Raw genomic sequence first — 10,390 nt, 5'->3', positions numbered from 1 at the left:
CATGGCAGGTTTCCAGACATCTATTAGATTTTCCAAGAAAATAAGTTACCATAGCAACTCTAAAAGCATATTATATGGCTTTAAACCATTACTACTCACTGATATTTCTTCAAATATGAATACAAGTGTAAATATATCAACTCATAAACACATTGATTCATAATAAATTAGTTTGCAGCATTTGCAACATTGCTGCATTTTAAAATAAATCTCATACAATGATCCAAATACTTTTGTTTATTTTTTTAATGGAACCCTTCACGAATTTGCATGTCATCCTTGCACAGGGGCCATGCTAATCTCTGTATCATTCCAATTTTAGTATATGTGCTGCCGAAGCGAGCACTGATCAAAAATACTTTTGATCATTTCAACCGCAGGAACAAGTATCTAGGAAGCTAGCTGTGCAATGGATCTCAGAGCCCTAACACTATATAACTCCACTGATCATACTATTTCCATGTCAGATATTGAAAGAAGCTCTGGAAGGCCAAGAAAAAGATCAAATGGGACCTCCTTAATAAGTATATGAGAACACTGGACCCAGTTCCCATCTCTCAATCATTAATGGAAAAGAAGAGTTGCAACAAGTACAGATGCAGGCAAAGACGCAAACCCAATACTTTAATTCTAAGCATCCTTTTCCTTAACAAAGAGGAGTTGAAAGGTGGGTGGCTTAGAATCCTCATGTCTGGACTTAGTGATTTCAAAATTATCCTGGAAATCTCTTAGCTGAACAAAGGGACTTCAGGAGATTTAAAATTGCATACTTGAACTATTGAGACTGTCTCTCAGTCATTTTTCTTGTTGGCAACAGGACCCAACCAGTCCACTCTCACATTGTCATCAGGGTTGTTAGCCTGAAAATTTCATCATGCCACTCCCACGTTTCCAAATCACTTATACTTGCCCACTGTCTACATCATGATGTCTGTACTGCTCTTACCGTGGTGAGGATTCCAGCTTCCAGTGAAAAACTTCGGGTAATTTTCCAGATTCAGTCTGATGATTATAAACCCTTCACCTGCGAGGCTTAGGAAAAAGCTGCCTTCCCCACAGCAGATGTGGTGAACAGTCACAGCACTGCAGTCTCTGAAGGGAGCAGCAGGCAATGACTCTGGCCCCACCTGGCCAGTCATGCTCTTTGCATCTTTGCATGTCCAGCCGCAGCAGGATACCTCCATTCCTAGGTCATTTCATCTGAGTCCCCCTGGGCTGAGGTCCCTCTCAGGTACCCCTGCCAAATGCTCCTTGGAGCGGTGGCAGGCTGGGTAGGGGAGGTTGGGGAGACTCTGACTCAATGCCCAATACATTTCCATGTTTAGGCCTTCTCCCTCATCCTCTCCACTACTTTAAGGTCCGTAAAAGTGCTAGACCTTTTGTTTGGGACTCCCTCAGTAGTAAGATGACTCTCACATCTGTTCTGACGTGTGCTCCGTTTTATAGGGCAAAATGCAAGAGAGGGTCCACGCTTTCTCTGATTTTAGCCTTTTGCTTATACCATCGTCAAAGAGTAAAACCTAACTTCTTGTACATTTTTGGCTTCTTGCTTTAAGTGGCTACTCAGACACCTCACAGCTCAGCTTTCTCACTCCCAGTGTATCTGAATTCCTGTCATAAGACACTCATGCCCTGTTGGAGTTTGCAGAAATGTGTCTTCAGGGCCTCTTCTCACCATAGCTTTCTAAGCAACCCTGTACTTGCATCAGTCTCGACACTCCTCCTTTTATTTACTCAGTGATTTTGAGCAATTCTTTGTCTAGAACACTCCCTTTCTCCTTGACAATGAATAATAGAAAATAAAATCACCAAAGAACAACATAGACATGATTTCTCTCAAAGATCTTCTTATCTTACTTATGCAGGGTCATTCCTATGTTCCCCAAATCTTTTAAGTTCTTTACCACAGTTTTGTACATACAAAATTACCTTGCAATTTTTATGTCTACATTTTTTTTTCTTTTTGATAACAATTGAGCTTGTGGAAATCAAGAACTGTATGTCATTTTTATCTACATCCCTCGTCCCTAACCCAGGGCTTAGCTCACAAAAATGCTTAATAAAAAGCCTGGATCCCTAGAGAAGATTCTTAGATTTTAGCATAAAAGTGAATTAAATGTTTTGTTTAATAATACATTAAATAAAAACATTATATAAAGGAGAAACACTTGATTTTGACCATTTAAAACATTTGTGTGAAACATATCTGATACTGAATTTAGTTTTGCTCAAAATTGCTATGTAAAATTTTAATTTTAACATTCTTATGAATGTATATAATTAAACAGCTACACAATGAAAAATTCTTCCTCCATACCCTAAAGAATGTCTGTAACATATATAACACCCAATGGTAAATGACTAAATGTTTGAGTTTTACACATAAATGTTATGAATATTGCTAAAATAAAGCATGCTATTCATAAGCCTTGATCTTTCCATAAAACAATAATACTTTTCTTATTTTGTGCATAGAAAAATTAAAATTGTTACTTTTTTCTTAAACTTTTAGTTTTACGTAAAGCCAAGAATTATGTTAATAGAAATGTAATCAGCTCTACTTTACATTTTATTTTTAAATAGGAGAAATATAGACAGGTTTGTTTGTTTGTTTGTTTTGTTTTGTTTTTGAGACAAAATCTCACTCTGTCACTCAGACTGTAGTGCAGTGGCGCAATCTCGGCTCAATGCAAGCTCCACCTCCCAGGTTCATGCCATTCTCCTGCCTCAGCCTCCAGAGTAGCTGGAACTACAGGGGCCCACCACCACGCCCGGCTAATTTTTTGTATGTTTAGTAGAGACAGGTTTCACCGTGTTAGCCAAGGTGGTTTCAATCTCCTGACCTCATGATCTGCCTGCCTTGGCCTCCCAAAGTGCTGGGATTACAGGTGTGAGCCACCGCACCTGGCCAGATTTTTTTTTTTTTTTAATTCTCCCACAAAGAATGATTGTCACACTCCCTTTATATCAAACCTTATCCATTTGGTTCTTGGTTCCAAGACGCATAATTTATTTTCTTTCATTTTAATATTTGCATGAATTCTAAATCTTTACCCTTTGTTTCTGCCTACTTATTCTGCTGTTTGGGTTTTTTTTCTTCTTCTTCTTTTGTGCTCAATATACACTCAGTCACTTTCTGGAAAGTCACATGTGGTCATAGAAAGTGATATTTTTATGTAAACATGCTTGTTATTGTAATGACTTTTTAAGGCAGCCAGATAACAAATTTCCTGTCACAATCTGAAACATATTCTCTTTCACATTTGCCACTGCATGTGACTCCAATATTTACTCCTTCACTTAGGTAATTTTTACTCATCATTCAGTGTGAAGCAAGAATGTTGTTTAAAAAACAAAAACAAAACACTGTTTCAAAAAGTTTCAAGTTTAGGAATTTAAATCAATGTCTGAAAATATTTGCTACAACCATAATAATCAGAATACAAAAAAGAAGGACTTCAGCACCCAAGTCACCCCAAGGCCTCACCAAATATTAATCACCTACCAGGTCCCAGACCCTGAACTACGTGTTAAGGATCCAGTGGTGAACAGAACCAACAATGGCTCCACAGGTTGACAGAAAAAACTCAGCTGGTGGGATGGGAGATAAAAGGGGAAAGAAATAAGATGGAGAGAAGGGAATGTTCAAAGTTGTGTAGCTGTGAGAAAGTATGGTGTATATTGAAAACAGGAAGGTCTGGGTTTTGTGTGTGTGTTTCAGTTTGTTTTATGCTGGCTTCTTTTCTGGCAGTGGGGGACTCAGAATAGGGTGGAAACACTAGGTGCTGGGTGAAAAAAAATTACTAGAGTATCATTCACTAGACTGTCCTTGAAGAGGTTTCTATAGACTGAAGGGAATAATTTATTTTATTGTAGGTAGAGTCTAAGATTTGGATTCCCTGTGCAAATTCAGTAAGCAAGGTTAAAGAAGGAAGGGATCAGCAGGCAATATTGGACAGTTAGGGTGTTAGAGAAGCACATTTCATAGTTCCTATGTGTTCCCCTGGTCCATATCAACTTCAGCAGCAGTATGATATTCAACAATTACAAGAAAGTGTTAAAAAATACTTTAAATAATAGAATTAAACGATCAGTCTGATTTTTTGCCTGAATGGGTAAAACTGGTATTTTCAAATTGATTTGAAATACTTTGTCCTAGAGTATGTCAGCTCAGTTCAGTGTTTTGTCCATCTGATGATTCATGGTTCATTCTTTTTTTTTTTCTTTTTTTCTTTTTGAGACAAAGTCTCGCTCTTGTCCCTCAGGCTGGAGTGCAATGGCGTGATCTCAGCTCACTGCAACCTCCGCCTCCCGGGTTCAAGCAATTCTCCTGCCTCAGCTTCCCAAGTAGCTGGGATTACAGGCGCCTGCCACCACACATGGCTAATTTTTGTATTTTTAGTAGAGAAGTGGTTTCACCATGTTGGCCAGGCTGGTCTCGAACTCCTGACCTCAGGTGATCTGCCTGCCTTGGCCTCCCAAAGTGCTGGAATTACAGGCGTGAGTCACCACGCCCAGCCAATGGTTCATTCTTTAGATCTTTCAACAAATAAATATTTATTGAGTTCTTTCTATATGACAATTTTTGTTTTCCATGTCTAGTCTACAGCTACCAAAAAAAAATATTATGCATAAGAAATGAGAAATAAAAATAAAATCCTAAGCTGCCAACTAAATGAATGGACCTCCTGTTAGCCAAGAGGACCCAGACAAACCTTGCAAACTGAATTCTCGGCCATGACCAGATGGGAAGCTGGACATGTCTCTTTATACCTCCTCCCCTGCTAACCACCATTAGACTTTATTTTTTCCTAAAGGGTTAGACGGAAAATAACCCTTTAGAAAGACTTCCTCCACCACTGATTTGAACCATCTTTGTGACCGCCCCTCCCTTTTGTGGTTGTGATAAAACAACCAACCAGCACTCCTTCCTGTTAACAGACCACCAAGCACAGAGTGGTTCTGTCCAGTGTACAGAGGATGTGCAGTGAGGGTTTTCATGTCCTCAGTTTCACCTTTGGATGTCAGGGCGCAGAAAACTCCACCCTTGAATCATGCTAACACTGCTATTTTTTGAACAAGGACCCTTGGGAAAGCATGAAGATCATCTGCAAATGCACATATTTTACCTCTCATAAATGTTCATAACTCCCCTTATAGCTTATTAAATATATGTGTGTGTATATATATATATATATATATATATATATATATATATATTCACCTTCTCTGTTCAGCATAAATTCCTATATTATTCTTCCCACCCTAGAAGTGCCTGTTTCTGGCTTCTAGCCTGATGGCCACCCTGCAGGCTGCACCCCTTTTTGAGAAATAAAGCTCTCCTTTCCAAATTTATGAACCTCATCATTCTTCAGTTGACAGCAAGCAAGATACATAAGAAGTATATAGTGTACCAGACATTGATGTTTTCTAAGAATAAAAAGTGAACCAGAAAGAGCGATGGAAACTCTGCTTAGGTAGACATGGCCAGGGAAGGCATCGCTGATGATACTTTAAAACTTGAAGGAAAAGAGGGAATTAAGATATGTGAATACTGGAGAGAAGCACATCCCAGGCAGCTGAAAGGGCAAAGAGCAAATATCCTATAGTGTGATCATGCTTGGCATGTATGAAGGAACAGTAAGGAGGCCAACCAGGAGGAGGATAGCAGAAGAGGAACAGGGTAGAGAGGAGGGGGCCAATGTTACCCTAAGTGACATGCAAACTCACTGTCGAGTTTTGAACAAGAATGACATTATCTTCCTTGACAGGATTAGTTTAGCAATGGTGTTGCATATAGTCTCAAAAGGAACTGGGAGGAAGTAGGAAGAAGTAGGAGGCTATTACAATACGAATACAGCAAATATCGGGTGAAATTCACCCCCGATATTTCATGTAGTTTCTTTTCTATTTTCCCTAAGTGTCAGCCGGTCTGAGAAATAAAGGGACAGAGTACAAAAGAGAGAAATTTTAAAGCTGGGTGCCCGGGGCAGACATAACATGTCAGCAGGTTCTGTGATGCCCCCTGAGCCGTAAAACCAGCAAGTTTTTATTGGTGATTTTCAAAAGGGGGAGGGAGTGTACGAATAGGGTGTGGGTCACAGAGCTCACATGCTTCACAAGATAATGCTTCACAAGGTAAATGGAGGCAGGGCGAGACCACAGGACCACAAGACCAGGCTGAAATTAAAATTGCTAATGAAGTTTCGGGCATGCTTTTTCATTGATAACATCTTATCAGGAGACAGGGTTTGAGAGCAGACAACCGGTCTGACCAAAATTTATTAGGCAGGAATTTCCTCATCCTAATAAGCCTGGGAGCGCTACGGGAGACCAGGACTTATTTCATCCCACAGCTGCAACCATAAAAGACAGCCACTGCCACAAAGTGACCATTTTAGAGGCCTCCCCTCAGGGACGCATTCTCTTTCTCAGGGATGTTCCTTGCTGAGAAAAAGAATTGAGCGATATTTCTCCCATTTGCTTTTGAAAGAAGAGAAATATGGCTCTGTTCTGCCTGGCTCACTGGCAGTCAGAGTTTAAGGTTATCTCTCTTGTTCCCTGAACACTGCTGTTATCCTGTTCTTTTTTCAAGGTGCCCAGATTTCATATTGTTCAAACACACATGCTCTACAATTTGTGCAGTTAATGCAATCATCACGGGGTCCTGAGGCGACATACATCCTCCTCAGCTTGTGAAGATGATGGGATTAAGAGATTAAAGTAAAGACGGCATAGGAAATCACAAGAGTATTGATTGGGGAAGTGATAAGTGTCCATGAAATCTTCACAATTTATGTTCAGAGATTGCAGTAAAGACAGGCGTAAGAAATTATAAAAGTATTAATTTGGGGAACTAATAAATGTCCATGAAATCTTCACAATTTTGTTCTTCTGCCATGGCTTCAGCCGGTCCCTCTGTTCGGGGTCCCTGACTTTCTGCAACAGGAAAAAAATGATTGTGGTTTAGACTAAAGTTAAAGATGTGAAAATAGTGAGATAGGATTACATTTTATTATTATAGGTAGCCAACATGAATAACAAAGTCCAAAAATCCACTTGTGCCAACACTGACACAGTTCAAGAAATAACCATGAGTTCTATGTCCCCTTTCATGAACACATAGTCTACAATATTTACCTGCTCATTCAGAAATTATATAGGAGGAGTTAGGCTGCAGTTGGTGAAATGATAAAAATTCTTCTCTGTTGTTGTTTCACTACCAAATACAAATGGAAAGTTGACTTATGAAAATATTTGTTTGAGTTCCAAAGTTATAAGCAAGGAAGTTACCCCAGGATCATAGAAATATCTTTGTCTTAGGTCACAGGCTGTGCAGTGCAGGGACTCTAGGCTCCATCACTCATTGGCTGTATGACTTCAGGAAAGTTACATAACATGTTCTTTAAGATGGGGGGTGACTATGACCCACAGCATAGAACTTTATTTTAAAGTTTATTTAAAAGTTTATTTTGAAGTTACTATTATAGCAATGTCTAGCATATGGAAACAGCTTTTAATAGTTAAATGTTAGAAATTTATCTTTCCTGTGGCTAAAGAGGAAAGGACTCTCCCCGTTGTTTAATGCATTATTTTCTTCCAGAATTCGGCCTATATTAGACCTCAGGATGACACTGCTATCATTAAAGCAGAAGTTGATGTAGCAAGGGAGGAATATAGAATTAGAAGTCAAATATTGCGTGAACTCAAAGACCTCATTAGACCAAACTATAACACAGAATTCATAAAATTTCCAAAGTATATGAAAATGAGAGTAACCAATAAATAAATGCATTTTATACTAGTGTGTGACACATAATAGATACTCCATAAGTACTTGTACAGTGAATTATATATTTTTCAATTTATGTATTTTATTTTTTACATACCTACCACCGACCATTAGACACTGACTTAAACTCATTCTGCTCTCTTAGATTCTCAAATGATGTACTATAGCTTTTCCTCTCTTAAAAGTTGTAACTATGGAAAATGATTTTATCAAGTTTTAAAAAACTGCTAATTTAATACAGTCTCACTAAGTGTGACCAACATCATACTTCTATTGGGTTTCAAAATGAAATATTCTTAATGTGTTTATTGATTCTGAATGAAAAATGAGGTTTTAATATTAGAGAAGTTGAAAATAATATCTGTTATTAGCTGTCAAACACGTTTGGTTCATGCTGACTTATCATTGACTGTATATTGACAATTGTTTAGGACTTAAGTGGGAAAATATCTGTTTAAATTCTGTGTAGTTTGTATTTTTATCTTAACTGTTATGTATTTTTTTCCCATTTCTTAGCAATAAAGCAACATGTTGGTTCTTTGTTTAGAAGATAGAATGTAAATCAAAAAACTATTTGGTACTTGTATGTGTGTATACACACACACACACATTTAAAATAAAATTATTTGATACTTGTACATGTGTATATAAAATATATTTTTCATGTATATCTATCCCTTCCAGTTTGCTAATAGCTCCTTTTAAGGGGCAAATGTATTATTTTAATTATTTTCTATAATCCAAGCATTCTACTTTTTTGAGAAAAACTTGCTCAGTAACATGTTAGTTGTATGAATGAATAGTAAGCACCTCATGGGGAGCTAAATTTTTTTAAGAATTTCATAATAATGTCACTAAGATAATTATTGGTAAACTTAAATGAGATTATATAAATAAGATGCCTTATATATAAACTGTAAAATCTATATGCTCATTTATTTTGAATACGAATTTCTTATGCAATAGTCATTTGGTTTTCAAATGAAAATTAAGTAGAATAGAAAAATTTTTTCAGTTTACTCTTAGAATTGTGTATTACATGTTTCTGTTAGCTGTGTAAACATGGCTGGCCGGGCACAGTGGCTCACGCCTATAATCCCAGCACTTCAGGAGGCCGAGGCAGGCAGATCACTTGAGATTAGGAGTTGGAGACAAGCCTAGTCAAAATGGTGAAACCCCATCTCTACTAAAAATACAAAAATTAGCCGGGTGTGGTGGCGGGTGCTTATAGTCCCAGCTACACCAGAGGCTGAGGCACAAGAATCTGCTGAACCTGGGAGGTGGAGGTTGCAGTGAGCGGAGATTGAGCCACTGCACTCCAGCCTGGGTGACAGTGCAAGATTCTGTCTCAAAATAATAATAATAAAATTAAATAAAAGATGGCTAAGACACCGAATTATTAGAATAAATTTATAACTAGAAAATTGTAAGAAAATCAGATCATATTGTTCTCTTGAATTTTTTTAAGAAATTACTCAGTTTTCATTGTTTTTTTATTCAAAAGAGAAGCCTCTTTTGACATTTAACAGACTAGATTTAACATCTATATAAAAATATATTTTTCCCTTTTGCGAGTGGTGGCGAGCGCAGAGAGGACGCCACGAAGGCCTCGGGCACACTAGGAGAGTACAAGGTGGTGGGTCGCTGCCTGTCCACCCCCAAATGCCACAGATCACCCATCTACCGCATGCGAATCTTTGCACCTAATCATGTCGTTGCCAAGTCCCCCTTCCGGTACTTTGCATCTCACTTAAAGAAGATGAAGTCTTTAGGGGAGATTGTCTACTGTGGGCAGGTTTTGAGACGTCCTTCCTGCGGGTGAAGAACTTCAGCATCTGGCTGCACTATGACTCCCGGAGCGGCACCCACAACATGTACCGGGAATACCGGGACCTGACCCCCACGGGCGCTGTCACCCAATGCTACCGAGACATGGGCGCCCGGCACTGTGCCCGGGCCCACTCCATCCAGATCATGAAGGTGGAGGAGATCGCAGCCAGCAAGTGCCCGCCGGCCTGGCGTCAAGCGGTTCCAGGACTCCAAGATCCAGTTCCCACTGCCCCACTGGGTCCTGTGCCATCAGCACAAGCCACACTTCACCACCAGGAGGTCCAACACCTTCTTCTAGCGGAAGAGCCCTCGCCCAGGTGTGCCCCAAATAAACTCAGGAAAATATATGTATATATATTTATACATAAATAAAATATATTTCATATATATAAATATAAAATATATAAATAAATATATATTTGATATATAAATAAAATATATACTTTTTATATATAAATGAAATATACACTTTTTATATATAAATTAAATGTATATATTTTATGTATAAATAAAATATATATTCTTAATATATAAATTAAATATATATTTTATACATAAATAATATATAATATATTAATAATATATAATATATAAATGAAATATATATCTTTTATATAAATAACATCTATTATACATAAATATATATTTTTCTATAAATTTTATATATAAATAAAATATATTTCTATATATTATATATAAATTTTATAGATACATAAAATATATATTTTATATATAATATATAATATATATTGTTGTTTATATAATATA

At 37.6% G+C, this 10,390-nt stretch overlaps 1 non-coding gene and 1 pseudogene across 1 annotated transcript; one reads left to right on the top strand and one right to left on the bottom strand.

The window, feature by feature from the left end:
* Positions 1-242: 242 nt before the first annotated feature.
* Positions 243-346, bottom strand: LOC129034327 (U6 spliceosomal RNA). The gene has a single exon (XR_008501830.1). It is a non-coding gene; the product is annotated as a U6 spliceosomal RNA (small nuclear RNA).
* Positions 347-5,483: 5,137 nt separating this feature from the next.
* Positions 5,484-9,920, top strand: LOC129034233 (large ribosomal subunit protein eL20-like; annotated as a pseudogene).
* Positions 9,921-10,390: the final 470 nt, after the last annotated feature.

This window comes from Pongo pygmaeus, chromosome 2, assembly GCF_028885625.2.
Source record: "Pongo pygmaeus isolate AG05252 chromosome 2, NHGRI_mPonPyg2-v2.0_pri, whole genome shotgun sequence".
Taxonomy (NCBI): Eukaryota; Metazoa; Chordata; class Mammalia; order Primates; family Hominidae; genus Pongo; species Pongo pygmaeus.
The sequence above is the reverse complement of the archived record's forward strand: the minus strand, read 5'-3'. Positions and strand labels throughout refer to the sequence as shown.